Source organism: Cygnus olor, chromosome 6 (assembly GCF_009769625.2).
Source record: "Cygnus olor isolate bCygOlo1 chromosome 6, bCygOlo1.pri.v2, whole genome shotgun sequence".
NCBI classification, from domain to species: Eukaryota; Metazoa; Chordata; class Aves; order Anseriformes; family Anatidae; genus Cygnus; species Cygnus olor.
Window position 1 is genome coordinate 31792621 of NC_049174.1, and position 22807 is coordinate 31815427.

Sequence of the window (22807 nt, forward strand, 5' to 3'; positions counted from 1 at the left end):
ATGTCACACAGAGCTCTGAATACAGGAATCTCTGGATTTGTTTAGGTGAGAGTCAGAACCTAGTTCCCGGATAATAAACAAACCTTGGACCTGGCACGAGATGCAGACAGACCCTAAAAGAGCTGGAGTGCATGAGACAGGATCCATCACTGACTGCAACACCTGGGAGATGTCAGGCTGACAGACTCCCAGGGCACACATGGGTTTCTGGCTTCCTACGGTGTGAAGGTGTTTGAGCAGAATCTGCTCCTCTGTACTGACCAACCATTAACCTGAAAAATTGGCTGATAATTTGCTCAGTACCAGGACATATGGATAGGAGATGAGAACAATGAATGATTTCTGCAAGGTGAATAGCAACTGCAATCACTAGCCAAAAATTAATAAGCTGTTTGGTGTGAAGATCCCAGTTACCAAACAAACCCCCTAGCCAGCTGGGTAGAGACCAGCCATTTCCCGCTCTTCCACCAGTAATTTCCTACTCTTCTGTTCATTTTAATCAGTGTGCAGCAAGCAATACAATGGATTGATTTTTTTCCCCAACATAATAATAAACATGAGGAAAAGTTGTTAAATTATGTCACCTGAATAGCAAAGACAAAGTACAGCTGTTAATGCTACATGATTCACAATGTTTTGCTTCCAATGCTTGATGGAAAGCTTCTATCACAAAATGGACTTCCTTGCTTCGTTCTGATTCCACATCTGAATTCTGACAAAGCTCCAGTTCTCCCCAAATTGCTTCCCTGCTCAGATGAGGTTCAGCCCAGGAACTGGATTAGAAAGTCTTCCTTGGGCCCTGAGCCTGGTCTTTTGTTATCACATAAAAACACACCCTGTAATCCCCTTTCATACACTGATTAAAGTCGGTTTTAAAAATAACTCAAGTTCACTTTCCTCCTATTGGCAGTCCCAGAGCCTCACTTTCCAATGGGTAGGAAGTTGCTCCTCATTTTGACTTTGTACAGGCTGAAACAGCTTATTTTTGTGATAAAAGCATCACCAGTTTTTGCACAATGAATTTGAATTTGGACTTTGTCCTCAATGTTTAAAATTAAATTGAATATTTGACTGCTTTAGCATCATATTGACTATATCTCTCCAGCACACAGCAACAAATGTATGTATTTTTTCTGCCTTGTCATTGAGCCCAGCAGGACACAAGCTATTTCCAACCAAGAACCATGTTTCACATTTCCTGTCTGACACATCCAGTCCCACTATCAGCACCACAGAGACTGCAGCAGTGCCCTGCAGGAGCCTCTGTGGTGCTTTTAACCAGATCACAGTCCAACTATGTACACAGCACTTAATAAAAATCAACAGCATTTTCTGGGTTAGGAAAACGTGTCCCATTTGATTGGAAGATGAATGGGCTTGAGTAAACACTGAACATATTGTAATTAAAAACTCAAAGCCTAGTAGAAGCACAGCTCTTTTCTCTGCAGCTCATGGAAATGATGCTTGCAGGTGGTAGCAGTGCACTTGCCCTAGACAGCGTGGGACCTGGCCCAACACCTTCTCCCATCAACCTTCCTCCTCCAGCCTGGGACCCCACAAAACAGAAACCCAGGTTCACAACCTGGCAAATGCTTGTGATGTGCCCTGATGGTTTCCCAGACGGTGCAGGACTGAGCAGCTTGCCAAGGAATTCCCTGTCTCCCCAGGCATGGATAAGCCAAAGCTATCACAGAGATAAATAAATAAAAAAAAATAAATTAAATTACATTAAAATAAATAAAAAAAAAATAAATAAAATAAAATAAAATAAAATAAAATAAAATAAAATAAAATAAAATAAAGAAATAAAAAAAATCCAGATTGTTACGCATTGGAGGCAAGCAGAAGAAATCCCTTCAGAGCAGAGTCTTATTTCGGTGATCTTTAATCTCTATTTGACTGTTCCACAGAGCACTCCAAGCATGATTAGCAGCTCTAATTGAAGTTTGCAAAAGTATCAGAATTCGTACAACATTACAACCACGTTTTTATGGCACTTCAAGGAATATGTTGTAACTGCTCCAAGACTTCATATAATACTTTTCAATGTTGCAATGTTTGGAAACTTTTAACAGTTGGAATAACAAACTTGCCACAACTTTTACTGGATTAGAGACAATATACAACTCAGGTGTAAATAGGATCAGACCTAAGATTTATTTTCCCACTCTTCAAAATTTACCCAAAGAAGGATATTGTTTTACTCCTGATTACAGTTAGAATATATCATTTCATTACAAATGACAGCATTTCCTGAAATATTTTAGTTTAGAACAATTTGAGAAAACCGAGAAGGTGGGGTGTCAACCATTTGCTGGGCAGATATGAACAATTTATATTGCATTGCTCTGTTATCTCACTTGATAGATTTCTTATAATCTGTATATAATTTCTTATAATCTGTATATAAATTGAAACATTTAAAAACATTTAAAATTTGCTTATTCCATGCAAATCTTCTATCTGGCCTTTTAAAGAATCTTTCCTTGGAATTTAAAAATAAAATATTACTTGACTTATACTTCCTAAAGTTCTTAAAGCTGCATTTTGGCCATTTTATTTTTAATTTACCACCTCTGTCTTCATTTAGTTTGACTGTGTTTCCTGTTAAGGCTGTCAGTTCTAATGAACATCCTTCCGTTTCATTTTTTTGGGTATCAGCACATTCAAACTGAGCTCTTAATGAACAGTTGCATGTTACCTCCTGTCCATGCTAGTTGACATCAAACCCTGAGCATTTTCTAGCATCCACTAGCTCTGTTAGTCAGCATTTTGTAGGATTTGGTCTGAAAGAGACATATATTTGCGACTGCCCCCAAGCACAAAAAATTTCAGTTATTCCCTAATTTAGACGGTGTGGAAAGGGAGGAAAGAAAGAGGATATCAAAGCTGCTGCAAGTAAATGGGTCTTTCAAAAGTTCATCTTTTTTTGTCTACTAGTCTACATGGCACCGCTCCTTTGTTGTGAGAAGAGGGAAGAAACATTTTGCGGCGTACACAGGTTGGGATTCAGGACTGAGAAGTTGCATTTGGGGCTCCACCGTCTACCCAAAACTCCTTGAAGAGCCATATGTATCAATGAATGGTTTCTCTCTAACATTCTACCTCTTCTTCTTCTGAAACGAAAGTATTTTGTTAAGTAGAGCCTGCAGAATAGTTTCACTGAAACAGACACCTCTGTTTCAAAACTAATAATTCAATATACCCCATTAGTACTCCAAAGAACATAAGCTGTCTGGGAGGAGTTGGCTATTAAATGTAGTTAGGACACTGCTTCTGTGTCAGAATCAGGCAGGAGTCACTGCATTTGATGAGTCTTGACACAGGTCCCAAGTCCTTCCATGTTTTGTCATTAAAACTATCTCAGGTTTCTTATCCGAAAACAAATAATTGGGGAAAGCAACCACTTCTGATTTATTTTCTTTCACTTTGGGAACAAGCACAACATTCCTGCCTTTCCTTAAATAATCAACTTTTTGTTTGCAAAGTCATTATTATACTCTGTGTAAAATCTGTGACTCTTCCTAGGTACTGCTTTAGGTTTTCTGAACCCAGTTGGTTCATTAGGTACTGGGGGATCATAACTGGTGTTAATCTCTACCTATTAAAAACACAGGGACATTTTGAAAATGGAAAAACTCAAGCAAACATCTTTCAAATCCATACCTAGTTATTTTCACTCCTCATTAAATTTCAGTTGGTAAAATCTATTGGTCTTCCTTAATCTTTTATCAAGGGGGACTATACCATGCACAGACCATCTGGTGATGAGTAATGGGTTAGCCACAGCGGGCTTGCAGGGGTTCATAACACACTAGCCTCATATTGCTGAACAGCTGTCAGTTCTGCTTATGAAAGGCAATCTTATCTTCCTTTGATCCTACTCTTTAGACCGACTGTTTCAAACAAACTGTATAATAGTCCAAAAACATTTGGAGGATTTTCTATAAGAATCAGGTGCATTATAAGCAGGTGCCCTGTGAGAGTGAATGAACTGGGTTGTTCATATAGTAAATTTAATATCTTTGCCCTGGCGAGCTGTGTTTTTCTACGTGTGAGCATCTATTGCTGATTTCAGAAACTCCAGGGTGATAAACCTATCCAGGTAGACTCACCTCATCAGCATAAAGCACAAAACAGGTAGTTCTACCAACAACGTGAGGGGATGTTATGGAGCTCAGCCCTAAAAAGGAACATCTTTAATGTTAACGAGCTAACCTTTGAAATATATCATTGATCACATCAAACACCAAAACACTAAAACTTTTCAGGTATTCCTGATACATAAAATGTATGTATCAGGATCTGATACATACATCTGATTGATTAAATTAATAATCAAAAAAAATGGTAAAATTAATATTGTAGGTTTAGCATACAGGATGCATATATTTCACAGCGTCATTTTAAGTGGTCTGCCATTTTCTATTTGTAAGATATTGTGTGAATAACCCTTGTTTTTTTCATTGTACTTTATGGTTTGGAGAGATAAAAGCTTCACTAGTGCTTTACTTACTGTCTCCTAAGGACACACATCCTAGGACACAGAAAAGCTTAGATACTCAGAGATGGAGTTATGCTTGCTTTAAAAATATTTACAGCAACCTCTCTTCTTTTAAATTACACCCATCAGTCAAATACAACACTCATTCAAGAAGCCTCAATCCAAAAACATGAACAGTTTGAACTAATTTCTGTGTTTTGGAAAAAGAACATAATATTTGTTTTACCGGCAGAGCAACTGATTAACTCATATCAATCACATACTTTTTCTTTATTTGACTACTGGGTTTTTTGTTTGTTTGTTTTCCAGACATCAGCATGCTTTACTGATGCAGTAACTCCCTTGGGCATAGGATATATTTTATCCTACTGCACACTAGAAAATCCAAGGTCCAGGTGGCAGAAGAGAGAGAGACCCAAGTCACCACCCAGGCCAATAAAGCCATGTATCAAGGCAATAAGCAGAGAAACTGCAGCTATTACACCAGCCACACCCCAAGCTGTGTGACAAAGCTTTATGCTCCTCTCTTTGCAGTATCTCCACCATTCATCTCACAGAAAAGTTTTCCACCAAGTGTACGGTAAGAAAGGGTGGTTCTTTCCATCTATCTAGTGATACGTAATACACGTAAATGGGTTGTACTGTGCAAAATCTTTCAGTTTGTGGTCTTATCAGAAGGCTCAAAGCTATGCCGTCTGAGCCAACTTTAACCTCACCAATAGCAAAAGTCACAACATGCTCTTTAACACTCTGGAGAGTGACTGGGCATTTAGATTTGACAGTATGGTACTGCAAAAGACATATATCACCTCTAAAATCTGAGATGATAAACAAATGCTAACAACCATGTCATCAGCTCTGACTAAACATGGTTGTGTTTTTTTTTTTTGGCTGGCGGGCACTCGAGGGCTGCTCTGATTCATCCAGGATCCATCAACTGCAAAGGCACCGTGGCCGTGCACTTCATCCATGCTGACTGGCTGTGTGGCACCTTTTCCCATTGCTACGGTAGAAGGGATGTGTGCTTGGAAAATACATGTACCCTTTTTGATCACTAAAACAACTTTATGTGTGGCCCAGATACAGCAGTTAAATCATTTTCAGACTGCAGATTTTTGCCTACTCTTGGAAAACAGCTTTTAAAGATGACTATAAGCAACCACTTTTGATGCCTTTTGGTTGCTAAAATAGTATTCTCTAAGCCACAAATACAATAATGCTGTTTTGCCTTCCTCTTCATGTTAAAACTGGAAATAAGAAATACTGCTTTATCATCAGTGGACTGGAAGTAGCTCATTAAATTACAGTGGACTTGTCTCAGAATTTGTCTTGCTTTGGCCTTGTTGCTTGTTGGCTCTAGAAATGCATAGACCTTTCTAAGTGTATGAAAGAGACAAAAACTTTTAGCAGCTCATTCACCTTATGCCTATTAAATCTGTCAGAATCATGGAATGACTTCAGCTGGAAGTCACACCTCCAATAGGAGGCTGACCTGCTGGAAGCAGGACCATGTGGAGCAGCTTGCTTAGGGCCTTCTCCAAACAAAACTTGAGAATCTCTGGGGATAGAGACTCACTGGCTCTTTGGCAACCTGTCCCTGTGTCCAGCTACCCTTGGGATGATAAATGCTCCAGAACATCTTCAAATTTTCAAGTTAACTTATTTAGCCCATTAGTAAAACAATTCAAACAGAATAATACCTTTTAGAAGTTACACCGAGGTTAACTGTTGGCTTACTCTCAGCAAGTATACTTCAAAGGCTGTATTAGTGTTTGGTAGCTTGATTTTCAAATATGTCTTAGGACTTGAGGGTCGTCTAAGGCACTGGGGATTTAGGGAGGCTGGTTAAGAAAGTTTTCAGATACAGACATCTGAAACTTCCTCCCCCCCCACACGAAAAAAAAATAGGCAGGAAAGATGAAAAAAAAAATGAATATTATCTTTAGAATAATAAGCCTTTCTCATCAGAAAAAAATGTTTCTGCTTTTAGGTCTGGCTTCTGCATTTAGCATAATTAAGCTGCATTCTGAGTGTGGCTGTTTATTTAAATCTGTACAAGAAGGTCAAGCAAAGTGTGCTAGAGAAAAAAACAGCATCACAAAGGTTTTTACTTCAGAAAAAGAAGGAAAAGAAAAGGCAATAAGTAGCTTTATAGCTTTTACTGTTTCCCTTTTTCTAATAAATTTCTTGGGTCAGTTTTAGCAGAAAGTGATTTTTCTGGGATCCTCTGTCATTGTCAGAAATGACACAGTGGCAGAAGGTGATTCATTTTGAACCAGCAAAAATAAGGGTTTGAAAAAAAAATTGCCAAAATTCAACTTCCAACATAGCTTTCAGTTTGAGAAAGGCTCACAGTAAGCTGAGCAGCAGTAGTGCTCACAGAGCTCTGCTCTGAAGCACTATGTAATGCAGACAGCTGAAGAGGATAAGTCAGCTTGTTAAATTCAACATAACTTCACCATTGCATAAATTATTTGTCTTTGTAGGAGTGGAAATGACAATGACCTTGTTATTGAGAGAGAGGGAGGGAGAGATTTTTAGTCTGAAAAGAAAAGCAGAGGTGGAATTCTAAACACAGTGAGGAAGAGATGTATACCCATAAATTCTGAATTCCTGTACATCCACCTCACATCACAGAACCTCGACTTATAGTCAGCCACCACCTGGAGCACTTTGCTCAGCACAAAGCTCTGTGATCTTGCTCTCACATGATGGATGGTGCTTTGAATTCACTTATCACTCCCCAAATTCAGCAATGACTTCACACAGTCTTAGGAGAAAGGCTGCTTCCGGCCAGCACATTCTTGCCTTTTCTAACACATTTCTATCATGCAGCTTTAAGAAACATTGTGAAAGCTCTCTTTGACTTCTAAGCCTGAGTTTCTCCTATTTTTTCTGTAGTGTGACCAACACTGTCACAAAACTACCATTGAAACGATCGTTTTGCCCACAGAAGCGATAAGGTACCCCAGGATGGGTAGAGGCTGATAGATACAAAAACTTGAAAGAAACGTTTTTCCTGTTTTCTGCTTCCTCATTCAATGTAGTGAAATCTTACCCACAAATGAGCAGGGCTCATCATTATCCCAAGGGATGAAAATAAGAGTGTACTGTGGCTCCATCGTTAAGCACTGCTATTGAAACAGGAGAGTAAATGAACCATACAGTCCCAGGGCAGCTGGTTGTATTCAAGCAAACAGGGTGTTGAGGGACATTTCAGAAAGAGAAATATTAGAGGTTTTGTTCCCATTTCTCATGCTGCTTTATTTAAATAATAAGTGGCAAGTACTTCATGAGTGTTCCTGTACTTCTAAGATTAATTAGTCAGAATAAGTCAAGGAATATGAAATGAACAAGGAGATCAAGTATATTAAATGAAATCTATTATATTTAATTTATAAGAACATGTCACATACCACCATCAGAATCAACCTAGAATATGTGCCATGGTCATATGGTTTATCTTCAAAGCTTGTGTAAAATTCTTACCAAAACTAAGAGAGCACATCATGGGAAACATGAAGCTGCAGGTAAAAAATGAAAAAGTATATATTCTTCTTTCCACACAGCTCCAGCACTGTTGACCTAGTCCCTCGTTCCAGCAGGCTGTGCAGCACAGTACCTGAATGCTAATTTGTCCCAATGCATCTGATTTTTGTATTATGAGAAAAGGAAAGGACTAATTTCTTAAAAATGCAAATAACAGAGAAAGAGGATTGCTGGATTGATCAGACACTTTTGAGATCCAAGCCATCCAGGACACTCCGTCCCTCTCCTGTTCTTGCTCACCATCACCCTTTACTTTAGGTAGGCTCTCAATAATTTTTCTGTCAGCAAGTCAGAAGGGATGACACAGTTCCCAGCTTCAAAGGATAAATAAAGCAAGGAACAACAACAAAGGAAAAAAAAAAAGAGGCAGAGAACATCAGGAAATTTATAAAATACTTTGCTACATGCTCAAATGCAATTGTCTATGGTGAACATAGATAACTGCCAATTAGGTCAAATAACTAGCTGTATATTCTGTCTATATTCTACATATCCTATATATCTTATATCTCATGTATATATATACACCCCATACATATATAACCTAGTTTTAATATATGTAAACATATTAAACCTTTTAGTATTTTCAACCTAGTTTATATATACATATATTTAAATTTATTTAATGAAGTCATTTTGCTTCATTCTTTCTAAGAATGTTTCACACACCACAATTCTCAGAGACCCTTTAAACACCCAGAACCAGAAATATCGTATGTCAACAATGTCTGACTTGATCAAACTTAAGGGAAATGAGAAGATGAACTTCTGTAAAGAATCCTGAGTAGGATTGTGTCCAATCTGATACAAAATAAAAATAACAGCCAGGCTTGATGGACCAGATGGTGACCTGCAGGACTTATATATGTAGCAACAATTCAGGCTAGGTAAAGAATTCACAAGCTCATATGACATCTGCAAATAGATTCACTGCAGTTTTACTTTCTGAATTACAGACAAAATCCAGAGTAATTCCACAGACAGCTGTATACATATATATAATCTAAACCAAAGTCAAACTGGAATCTTAACCTGAACCTTTCCCTTTGACAACACCATCTTCCACTAAAACTAATGTGTATTTCAAGAGACATTTTTAATAAAGGGAGAAAAAAAATACGGTACTTGGTTTCCAAGACTGAATAAGACATTCTATCAACATGCAAAATGAACTAATTCAGCCATTACAAATGAACAGTTTCACAGAACAAAGATAAACTTTCCACATCTCATTTAATTTATGCTATTATGTTTCCATTATTCACTGCACTGAGGCAAGAGCTTTAGCCATCCTCTAAAGAATTCAAATGTTATAAACTTTAATCATCAAAACAAAAACAAATAAACATTATTAACTACTTGAGAGAATACTTTAAATGAACAGGAGAATAAAGGAAATGTTCCTGATTCACACGCTTGAAGCTTCTGCACTACAAGTCTCCCTAAGGGTTCATTGAAAAAATGAGCAGGAACTGGATGCAACAGGGGCCAGAGACATACAGCTGAAGACACAATTTGATTTTCTCCACACAGACAAACTTTATTCTTACAAAGGTTCCTAATGTTATCTAAAACCTTCAAAAAAAAAATCTTATTTACCAGGGGCTGGCTTTCCTGTTTATGTTGGATACAGACTGAGATACAAATCGCTGAGGATGATTCTACACAGAAAACCAGGAGTCTGAACAATTTACTGTATCCACATTGTCTTCTTGAGGTTCAATTGCCTGTAGTGCTTTCACTTTCTAGTTTTGTTAGGCAGTTTGAGATTCATCATCTGCCTGCACCCTTGAGTAACACGTACTAGAATTAATGTTTAATTCAGCTGAAAGCTCCTGAGTCAAGCACAGAGCAAGCTGGCTCATAAAGCTTCCTCAGCTGACTTTTAAAGAGGGGAGTGGGGAGGGGGCATTTTTGAAGCCCAAATATTTCACTTTAAATTGCAACTCTGCACTGTAAGAATCCTCCTAAAATTTAAAATAATCAGACTTCTATTCTGTGTCTGAAAAAAAAACGGCAAACAGTTTTCAATGATTTCTACAGATCTTGTGCTTGGGTGATATCTTTGTACAGTAATCTCAACCAGAAACTGTCATTAAGTAGGAAACCAACAGCAAAACATAGTGATTTTGACTACTTCTACAGCCAGGCCTTTCCCTGAAAAGCCAAGAAGAGGCAAAAGCCACAACTTTTGTAATTGTGTCTTGAATTTCTTCAAGAAACTATAAAATTTTCCTATGCTACAGATGTAAAGAAACCAGAACTACTCTCCTATTATTATAAAATGCATAAGACCTTTTAATGATTTTTTTTTAATGTCTTAAAGTTATATTTTTCATCTTTGATCCATTAATGAAAAGCCTCGATTTACTATCATGTGTCTAATAGTAGTAACAGTAACTGACATGTTTCTGCCTTAACAGCTACAAAATACGAAACACCATTTTCCTTAAAGTACCTCTCATGAAATTCATTTTCCCCTTTCCTAACTTGTATAAATATGCATCTAAAGGTAGTAATTTCACAGCATCTTTTCACTTTTTTTGTAGGCAGTATAAGTTATCCACTCACCAAAAGGACTGTTTCTGTACTTCGTGGCAGGCTTCAGTCCCATCTCATCCTTGAGCACACATTAGAAGGAGAATACATTTCACAGATGCGTTTTCTCTAAGGCTTTAGCTTGTTATCATCCTTAATTAAGGAACTGTGTGTTTTTGGTTTTGTTTGTTGTAAAAAAAAAAAAAAAAAAGAAGTTGGTTCTTTCTTGTGAAGCTCAGGGAAAAGCCAATAGGCTATATATGCTGTAACTGTTAGCCCATTTTCTATGCCTTTAATTGTAAAGTGTCCCAATGAACCAGTTTGACAGCTGAGGCATGCTAAGTTAGGGCTGCTGCAACTTCAGAGACCAAAGTATATACCATTTGTCTCACCATGGGAGCCACTACAGAGTTGGCAAAGGAATCCCAGAGAAGGCCAAGTGCTCTATAGCATGGGCGTTGCCGGGCAGGATCAGAATGAGCCCCGTCATGAATTCCCACAGTTTTGCTTGGGTCTAAAGCACCTTTGAAAATTACTATGTATTCTTGAGCACCATCTTTTGTCATTATTTCAGTTAGAGAGTTATAGAGGAATGTTTCCTTGGTAGAACAAACTTTCACCCAGGACAAAGTTCAGTGTTTTTGAAAAGGGCTTATAAGTAATTTCTTCCTGGTATCTATATTCTTCAAGAAATCATCCAAGCCAAAATAATGCTCTTGCTCTTTATCCCTTATTTGTTTTAAGAGCAAAAACTTCCAATAGCTGGTTGATTTCAAGCAAATGTAAAATTAAAGCTCTCAAGTTACTTTTTTTTTAAAGTCTTTTTGCCTTTCATCTTCAGTAATTTTTCAGATTTCCTCTTAGGTTTGATGTAAAGGGTAAACTAGGCACCTCTCTGATTTTGGTAGAAGCAAAAATTAAATTATGCCATACAGTGTTTTTTATCTAAAATCTTTCAAAATTATATAAATTTTCAACAGGACCGAGATGTCCAGTCACCTGAGCAACAGATTTCTTAATGAGAAATTGAATTCTCATCCATGTGGTATTTCCAAGTCAAGGCCATCACTTCAATGTTGATATAACACATGGCAAGTCAGGTCTCAGAGAGCCACTACTAGAAAACTAGACAAATTACTGTAAAATATACAAACAGCAAATGAACTGGAATGATGGAAATACCTGTGGCATCTAGAAAAATTCAGGTATCTCATTACTTAGAGAGGTAAACAAGTCCTTAAATATATTTAAAATACTTTAGATATTTAGGATATTTTAGATCCTAAACCACAAAATGGAAACAAGTCATGAGGATTTGCTGAGATGCTTAGATATGTGTTGCACCTGAGCTATCTAGCTATAAGGTCATCTGATCTGCGACATTTACAGTAGGGGGTTGAGCAGCCCAGTCTCCGTGAGAGTATGCTAAATAGTAATTCTTTCTTACCTCTGTTTCAGCAAGGCTTCAGTCTAAGAGTCCTAGCAAATTAATGACACTTCACATTTCTAGATGTATATATTTTGTCCAAATGCCCCAGACCATGTCTGTTTTACGTTTACATGCAGTATAAACTGGCCTTTTATTGTTCATTTTTAAAGTCTTTGATTCGATAGATTGTTTCCTTCAATCCAGTTGTTGCTCCATAACAGATGGGTGTTACACAGTAAAGCACATGAAAAATTACCACTTTACTCTAATAATGTATTAAGACAGGATAACAGCATGATGAAAGAAGCAGTTTAGAGCATGCTTTAGGATTTCTCCATTCTGTTTTTATGGAATGGAAAACATTTCCAATTATTTAATGTTGTATTAACTTCCAGTTTGCCTCATCTAGCTGTGATTCATTGTGTGATTCCTCGCCAGAGCTGGTGAGTTCTTATAAATCATACCATGAAAATCAATAAAATGAAATAAAACTTATCATGGTATTAAACACTGTTTCATAACCTAGATTTTTATTGTTTTATATAAACTTTAGTTAAAGTTAAGCTTAATTAATTTCAGTGAGCTTCTCTGCCATTGCATAGCAAAATTACTACCTTGCTGCTTCTTTCCTATTTCTGCCTTATTTTGGTATAAAAGTAAGACTTCTGCACAGTACAGTGCTGAAAGGTCTGGAAATTACAGGAGAATATAAAGCACTCAGAACATCCTTGGATGTCAGTGGCTTGACATTTACTGTGATGCTACACAAGAGATGAGACCCCTTAACAGTGACGCTCCAGGGAGCAGTATCATTGTACCATTTGGCATGTGCTTGGCATAGCAGGAGTTCAAAGACAGTATTTGTGGAAATAAACAACAAGGAAAGCAATTCTAGACCATTAGGAAGTAATGCAAAAATGCCACAAGCTGTAGGTTACAACCCTCTCAAACCAAGTCTTTCCTTTCATCTTTAACGAGTTGTTAACTCTATGTAATGTCAGGTATGCCTGGTTTACCATTTAAGTATCACATATCACCTCTCTCAGCAGATCGTTCACGCCTGCTTGGTATAAAATTTTGGTTAAAAAATCCATGAATGAATAAATTCTGGATAAAAATGCATTAATTCTATCCAGAAAAAATAATCAACCTGGATGACAAATTTCTTGAAATTTCCACTTAGTTTTCTTTATTCATAATGTTGGCCGATTCTGATTAATATATTTTGTGAAACATTTCTAGCAAATCTTTATTGTCTAAGGTCTCAGGATTTAGTTGTTGAGGACATACATGTCCATTTGCTGTATGCATCAGCTTTGTAAAGTAAATATTCACAATTTCTGAAAATCAGCGTTTCTAGTTCTATCTTATCTTTTTGAGGGAGCATAAAAATACACATGCTGTCCAAGATTTCTTGGCAGCATTCTAAAAACCTGATTTCTACAACTACATAATAATTTTTTCCTTCATATTCTTTATGCCTCCTCTATAACCCCCAGTGCTTTGCTTGCCCTTCTTGCTGTTGAGCTCCAAGCAGTATTCAGAGAATAATCCAGAAAGTCTTCATGATCGCTCCCTTGCATAGAAATAGCACAGTTAGAGACTACCGAAATAGAACAGTTTTCCCCCTCTGTGCATTAATTTGTATTATTGCCACTGAATTTCATCTGCAATTTTTATTGCCCAGTCATCCAGGATTGCAAGATCTTTCTGTATGTGTTGGCAGTCGTCTTCAGATTTGTCAGAACACAATAATTTTGTATCATCAGCCTAGTTGTTTTCTTGGTTTCATTTTTCTTTCTTTTTCTGATAATTTATGGATACCATGAGAAGCACAGAACCCAACAGAGTATTTGCTGGGATAACTAAAATCTGATCATTTGTTCCTACCTTTGTTTCCCATTTCCCATCTTTTAACTACCTTTTTTTACTCTTCTGTGACATAAATCTTCAGGTCAGAAAGAAAATTTGGTGAAGAGTCTTGCTAAAACATTTTAGAAATCCATGCATGTGGTATTAACCAGAACAACCCTGTGAACATACTTTGACTCTTAATGCAACAGGGATTTCTGCAAAATTCATGGCACCCTTTCTTCATTATACCATGCATTTTTCCTACCTAACTTTGTTTTAGTTTTTTATGATTATTTATTTTCCCCGTGTTTTAATACTTTTAAATTTATTTTCTACTTTTCCCATTCAAATATTTCATTCATATGTTAAAGTGTGTCCTCATTACTTCTACATTGCTGTTCTACTCAGGTGGCTTTTTTTTTTGTCCTTCTAAACAGACTTTCTTTTAATGAGGAATACACATTTATTCCAGGCACCTAATAAAGTATCTTTAAACAATCATCATGCCCCCTGTAATCTGTTCCTTTGATTACTTCTTCATTTTGTGTTGTTCCTCCTACCTAAGGTAAAAGTTACTGTAATGGGTTTTCAGTGTGTGACTTTTTCATCTCTTAGCACGATGTTGAACAGAAGAGTAGTACGTTCACTGATACAGATGGGCTCTTCTACAGCTAAATCACACACAAGGTTCAATGAGCCACTCACAAATAAATCAATAGCTGATTTTCTTTCTTCAGCTTCCCTCATTACTTGATCCAAGAAAGAAGCATTAACATCTCTAAAAATGTCACCTCTTCACCAAATCCTATATGGTATCTGTCCTTTCTGCTTACAAAAACTGGAATAGAAACTGTACCCTGATCTTTGCAAATAAAGACTGGTTTCCTTCCAGGAGCATATTCTCTAGACAATCTTACCTTCTAAACAAACCCAAGCTATTGGGTTTAAGGTTCATTTATTGGGCAGGTAGATAAAAGATAAAGACTGGAAATAGAAAGACTAGTTTAATGGTTCCTCATACATTAAACTCTGGGAATCTACATTGCTTACTGAAGTGTTATACATGCAGCTGTGCTCTTGAAGGCTTCTTCAGCAAAACAGTGCCTTAGGATAAAATCAACCCTGACGCTTCCGGATGTTGGAATGAAATGTAACTTTATATCCCCTAAGAGGAAGGTGGTATTCAAGAAATCCATGGCCTCATTTGCAAAGGATAATTGTTTTACACATATAAACCAGGGGTGTGCATGTTCAAAGTGAGCTCTTCTTTCCATTCTTTCCACTGATTTCCCAAGTGGGAATTTACATTTGTGAATCAGGTAGCACAGCAATTAAATGAAGAAATTACAGTAGCCAAAATTAGCACAGAATCAGGATGTTACACATAATTATTACTATTTAGTAACCTGAATTAATTAACCTTCCCTAAAACAGTAAATATCACATGGCACTGGAAAGACATCTACTTTTTAGGAACATCAGATTTCCTATGTATTCCATCTGAAAGCTAATTTAGATTCCTTCAAATTATAACACGGTACCACTAAAGAACTGTAGGCATTTTGGGTAAAGCAATTTGTGCTTCCTGAAATGCCAGAAACAGATGGTGGAAAGCAAAGAATCCAACTTGGAGCCACCACATCTACACTATTGACTTCAAGTAACAAATTTATGTCACTTCATCAATCAGCGTAACTGTGCATAACATGCAGTTATCGTTTCTACTTATTCAGTAATCAAAGGTTCTCTTCTCCAGACTTGTATCACAGCCAGATCTACAGGTAAAAAATGAGCAATTGCACCCAAAAACCAATTCAGAAGGGACAGAGTGGAGAACAGCTTCAAGAAGGGGCATGTAGAAGAAGCTGAACTGTGTGGAGGCTTTTGTTCTTTTGTCTGCTGTAGTACTAATTCACATCCATGAAAAACTCTGAATGAGACTCTGAAAAGAGAAAAATCCAAAGAAGTGTTACCAGTTCTCATATGACCAAGTTTGTTATCCTCCTTTCTTCATTGGTGAGACAGAAAAACCTGCATACCAAGTTGTACTGTGCACAGTAGATGCACAATGAACAAGATATCAAAAGCAGCTAAGTGGACTGTTTAAAGAAGAGTTGAATTTGCCCCCCAAGTGCCTCTGTCACTTTTGTTATTGAAACAAATATTCACTCACCATTTTATAGCCTTTTAACTACACCTTTTAGCAAGTGCTACTTAAACACCTGTGGTGTTCAAAAGTTTCCACTCACACAGCTACCTGTGCTTCTGTGAGTACAAGCAAAAGGCATTAAAATGGCAGGCCAAGTCTAGATGAATATATCAATTAGAGTGCCTTCAAAGGTCTCTACTAGAAGTCATTACAGATGGAAGAAATCCTCTTACTGTCCTTCCTCTGCCTCCTCCTTCAGGGCACCTCTCCAATGCTGCAGGATGCAGAGCCCCATACACTGGCTGCCAGTGTAGCTGGAAACCAGCTCAGCCCCACAGATATCCCAGCTATTTTGCTTCCCTTGATTGATCAGTGTGATAAGAAGAGAGGTGGCTTAGCCTGAGCTCCTGTGGCTCTGGCAAATCAACACAGTTGGTCCATGAAAGTTAAGCAGGCTTTAGGACAAGATTATGGTAACAGCACAGTACAGAGTGGTCATAACTCCCAGGGAATTTGGCTCACAGTATTGATTGCCGGGGGCAGAGCAGGGGGCATGACTGTAAATGAATACAGCAGGAGGCTATGTTTCAAATGCCCATCAAATACAAATGAGAGAGCATTAGTGTATCTCAGTAGTTTTCATCAGGATGAAGATCTCAAAATATTATACAAGAATGTTGAAAAAAATTTGGCAGAAAACAGATGTCAAAAGCAGGAGAAAAAAATAAGAAAAAAGAAAAAAACGTTCAAGAAATGCTTTCTAAGGAGACAGCAGGGATGTCGCTGAGAGAAGCTTAAGGATGAACAGGTCTTGAAAACCTTACTTCATTTTTCATACTGCTGATTACCAATGTCAGAGACTTTCAATCTCTTGAAAAGAGATTTAAATCTTCTACACTGGCAGAATTTTACATATAAATATGAAAAAACGGTGGCAGCATTTTTTTGAGTTCTGGAGACAAAACACTCATGTATCCCAATGAATCCAGAGAACTTTCTTCTCATTCTGAAGTGTCCTCCACCCGCACAGAACATGAAACATACTTCATGTAACCAAGACACTACAGATTAATCCTCTGAAAATTTCCCTGACAGATCAGGAGAAATATTCCTCTTTCTAGACCTACTCAAGACCTAACTCAATGCTCATTTTTAAAGCTGGACATCTGAATCACCACAGTGGTCACACATTCAGCACACTGCAGACAGGAGACATCCTGCTTAGGGATGCTTCACCTCTTGATATCACTTCTTTCCACACCAGGCAGATGCCAGCAGTCCTATAACTGCCCAGGTGGAGGGTATTTTTTTTCCATGAAACTTGTCTAAAAGCAAACACTGATAGCAGATGGAGCCAAAATCTCCATTTACACTGCAGTGGTGCTGCCACACACAATGGGAAAAAATAACTTATATAAAGAGTCTATGTGATTTTTGGAATTGTGCAGCTTTGGAGATACCACCTAGAAGTCAATTCTACCAATTCTGCCATGGATAATGAGAGATCAGAGATCAGGTCTTTCTGCAACATTTAGGCATTCATAGTCATCATTATCTGGTCCTCTCCCATCTTCCACCCATGAGAGCTGGTACAAACAGTTACAAAATAAATAAATAAATAGATAGATAGATAGATAGATAAATAGATAAATAAATAAATAAGGGGGCTGAAGGGGATTGAGATAGATGGAACAATCAAAGCTTTTAGACAAAAGCTAGCACCACGAGTTAGCCACATCCTACCTAGAGCATCAGGATGGTAAAGGGAAGCATTAAGGGCCTTACTCTTCACTAGTAAACAGGAGGTAGGTAGGTGGAAAACAGTAGGTGGGAGAGAAATTAGTTATTTTTCTGTACCCACAAGCCTATGTTATAATTTCAAAACATGATGTTAAAACAAAGAGAAGTGAAACAGATAACAACCACAAAAGACACTGGATGAAGTGCTGCAGCCACTGAAGGCAACGGATATTTTGTCTGGAAACATCATTTTTCTGGGCCACTTAATTACCATCATATCGTCCATACCATCATATCATATTACTTCTCATCTCTTGCTAGACATTTGCTATTTCTCACAGGGCTCACCTTCTCCATCAGTGAGGACGACCATCAATCAGGCAAAATCCCTGTCATTGTGTTTCACTTCCACTCCACACCCCAGTCTCACCAGCCACCAGGGAGGAGACGCTCAGCTGGGAACAGCAAGGCAGCTATAAGATTTACCTGCTTTTTATTCCCACCCACTGATAAAACAGTGCAATCAACAGTAGTAATGTACTACACTTCTGCTGAACAGGAATGCTCTAAGGATCAATACAAATAATTATTTAACCATACATATAACACAGTTTATTTTGCTTAATCCCTTTGCCCTTGTCCCCACAAAAACTATGTTAGTACAGAATAAATAGCTAATATGTCAATACACTAGAGTTAAGTATTTAAGGTAAACAAATTACTCCTTTTTTGGGGTGTTTTTTAACACCACTGTCAATTCTCTGTTTCACATACAGACAAATAAAAGTCCTAGTAGTCAGATGCTTTGCTTAGTGTGTTATGATGTAAAATGTCAAAAATAATGAATGTCAAAAATGTGAATTATTTGAAGCTTTATAACATAAATTCTTTGTTCTTCCAAGCTAAGCTATTTTTGCCATTTCGCTGGATACGTTAGCTTGGTCTTTCAGGTTAGATGAGCTTTGCTTAATTATGGCTGTGAATGGGTTAGGGAGATTGATAAATAAGAGAAACCTCCTAAATGTTGTCTTGAACACTGTTCTTCTTCAGAAAGGCTATTTAGAGTTGGGTAAACAAGATGTGGGTTCCTACTCTATATTTTCCTTCTGGCAGAAAGAGTGTGTCTAGCATACAGCAGGAGAAATCTCCCCTGTCCCAAGTGAGAATGAGACACATAAGAAGTTACGGTCTCACACCAAGCATTTGCAGTGAGAGAAAATACAGTATCCATCAAAGTCCTAAATCTCTATCTGAATTTGTACAGGCTCCACTTGAGTGCGGCTCACTAAAATCCTGAAGCTTTGCTCTCCTCTAGCACATTCAGACTCTGGGAAAAGTACCTGAGCAAACAGAATAGGTGATTTTATTTTATTTTTTTTTTATTTATTTTATTTTTGGATGAGGGAATAGGACTGGCCTGATCCGAACCCACTGAAGTCAAAGGAAAGATACCTGCTGACTGCATGGGTCTTTCAACACAGTCCTTCTTTGGGAAACACTGGCACTCCTACAAGACTTCTAATGCAACAGCCCCCTATGATACTATGACTTCCCATAGCACCATGTAATCACAGAGCAGCAGGACTCACGCTTGCTGGACCACCAGTGCCAATGGGACTGAAGCAAGGTTGACCATCCAAGCAGAAAGCATGAACGTGGTGCTAAGAAGGGTTACCAGAGAGGGAGTGGGAGAATAATGATTTCCATACTTTTCCTATTAGCTGCTCTAAATTTAGGTGTCGTGCTGAAGAAGAGACTCTGAAAGGAGATGTAGCTATTATTAACATGCAGAAATCCAGCTGCAGAGATGTCAAGACAAAAGTTAGGCAGGATAATCAGCTTGAATGTGTTTTAAGTGCAATTATATTGCGGGAAAAAAAATAGATAATGCTTTTTTTTTTTTTTTTAAAACTAATTGCTATAGAAACAAATAAAATAGCCACACTATCTCTTTCCCAAATCATCCAGACACCTTTCTGCTATATATTCCTTGCATCATAAGAGGTTAAGGAGCTGATGCCAGAACCCTGCCTGTTTCTGAAGGACAAAAGAAGAACACATGTAGGAGGGCAGAGGAACAGAACAGGCCCATTCTCTAGATATTTTTGGGGGAGGTACTGCACCTTGTCATAAAAACAGGGCTTTTACTGTTTACAATCTCCAGCAGAATTTTAGTTTCATGTTGTAGGCATTCTGAAATGTGTAGTAAAGTGTGATTTCATTCACCTGGAGGGAGTGAGAAGTTCTTTGGTTATGTGCTTTTGAAAAACTTTGTGAAAATGCTGTCACCCAGAAATATAACTGTTCTTCTTGTCTGAAAAGGAGGATGCATGGTAAGGAAAATACAAACATCAAATAACAAAATAATTAAATCAAAGAAAGAAAACTGTGAGGGGGGTGGAGGGAGATGTAAGGGAGGTGGGTGGGATAAACAACTCTTAAGCAATTTCTCAGCTATTTAGCAAGAGATGATCTTGTTGCAAAGCTGCAAAATAAAAACGCACATGACAAAAAAAAAAAAGAGGTGTACACAAGACAGGAGTATTATGCACATTTTACATACAGGAATTCAAGGAGCAGAGAAATTAGAGTGGTTTGGGTAAAACGAAAGTTTATGAACAGTGTGGAAAACTGTCAGATCTTGGATCCCTACCACAAGGCTATTTTCCATGGACCAAGGTAGCATTTGCATCTTGGTACAGAGAAAACTATCACAGGACCTGCCCAGATATAATCAGTTAATTTAGGGAGGCAAAAGGCAGGACGTAAGCTCTGAATGAAGCCTGTGGTATCAGTGTTATTACCGAAATGATTCTCTGAGATGCAAGTTTTAAGTGATTTAGCAACCAAATCTCCCTGGTTACATGGTTCACAATCACAACCCTACTGTCATCCACAGAGAAATAAGAGCCATTGTTTAAACTGTATTTATTTATTTATTGTAGACAGACAACAGAGAAGGCTCCTCAGCTTGCAGATCTGCTCCTAGCTATGCAGTTGACATATTTAATGCCTTCAGGTCGCCTGTCTCAGACCCCAGCTTTAATCAAGAAATTAAGATCTTTTGGGCACTCCTGCAGCAGTCTCCAGCTCCTATAGCACTGAATGTTGCCATTGACTCCCGTTGACTTTTTACTTCTCTTGCAACCTTTCAACAGGTTGTCATTTGAAAGCTGGGTGACTGAAGCTGAAAACAAAAGACACAGCTGACTTATTTGAATAAGCTGGTTTATTTATTATTGAGCAGTGTGTGGCCACTAGGCTTTTTCATCCAGGTATGAACATAGGATTTGGAGTGCTTCTTTCTGAAATTCAGGATAACAGAAAATTAGACTTATCTTTAGTCCTCTATCCCATTTTTAGTACCAGCATTTCCTCTCTACTTACTGCAACTGTTGAACAGGCTGGAGGCCTGAACTCCTTCCTAAAATTGCATATTTAGGAGCTTGGTCCCTTGGAAAGAGGTGTATCACAGGTGTATCACTCTTCCTTCGTGATCAGTGGCATGCAGAACTGCAAACAAATGTGTCCCTTGGTCTGACGGAAGAAAAAGTGCTGATGTTGTGTTACAGTCATCCTCCAGAAGCCTCACTTTCCTTTTTTTTTTTTTTCTCCCTTTTCACCATAGGAGGTGGACTACTTTAAAATGAAAGATATCTTTCCAATTTCACTACCTCTGTTTCACCATTTTGCCTTTGATATCTGAGCAAGTCATGTCTTGTACACCCAAATCACAGAAATACATTGTGCCTAGAACTACCTGGAAAATACAGAGCAAGCACATTCAGATACAGCAGATACTGTGACATGGGAGTATCAACATGTTTTCATCCAGAAGCACCACAACACAGCAACAGAACTAGATCTCCATCTCTCTAGCTTCTTGTTGAACAACCTCGCTACAAGGTCATCCAACCATTTGTACTGCTATTTGGTAGTTCTTATAAATACACTGTTAAGTCAAGTACAACCTCTTTCTATATATAAATTCCTTAGGTCTGGTTTTAGATTTTCTAGTAATCTGGGCCCAGTACAGATTTCCTACAGTGCAGTAAACGTATAAAACATCATTCCTTGTTGTGTTTTTTGTTGTTATTTTTGTTTTGTTTTGTTTTTTTCTCAGCCATGTTAATCCATTCTGTATCTATGGTGTCTGCAACACCTGTAGACATATTTCCACATTACCAAGTGGAGTTTATAATTCTCTGTATCACTTAAAACAGTCATACGTATCAGTTTACGTATCACACAGTATATAGCTAGAGGTACTTAAATGAAACACGGATAATTTGAATAACCAATTTACTTGGGTAATCTGAGATCTACCTCTCCTCCATTTGGATGTGTTCTTTTACTTTCATGACATTATTGTAATTGCTTAAACCACTTTAGTTGGGATAATCTTTTCCACCTTAATTACCTTGTCATTTACTATTAGGGATGTTAATATGGTCATTAAATGTCACAAATAGCTTTTAGTTTTTGCTTTCTGCCTGGTTCATATTCATGCAATTCAAACATGTCTAGCTATATATATATACACACATATAATATATATATATTTACTTTGACACATCTTAAAATATGTTCAATACAATGTTTATTATGGCATTAAATTGATGAACTTGCTCTAATAATCAACATATAAATAATCAATTTAATACTATAATAAAGATATAAAACAGCCAACCCTCTGTTGAGTGTGATGAGCTGCAGTGACATTTGGTGGTCACGCATGGCAACATTTGTACAAGCTTCATTTAGGGAAGGTGGCAGGTTAATTGGAACAAAATACAAATGCAGTACAACATCCATAATAAGCAGTCTCCATCAGTGCTATAAAGAAGGCAAAAGGAACTGAAAACCTGTTTCCATTTTTTTCAGACGTCTTCTCTGAAACTAGTATCCAAAATAAGCAGAGATCTTGAATTAGTACCAAGATGTTTTTATACATTTATATGGAAATACACTAAGATAGCTTGGCAGGCACCAAGTTGTTTTTCCTTCCTCTACAAACAAAATGTTTGTAGCTCCAGACTCCATC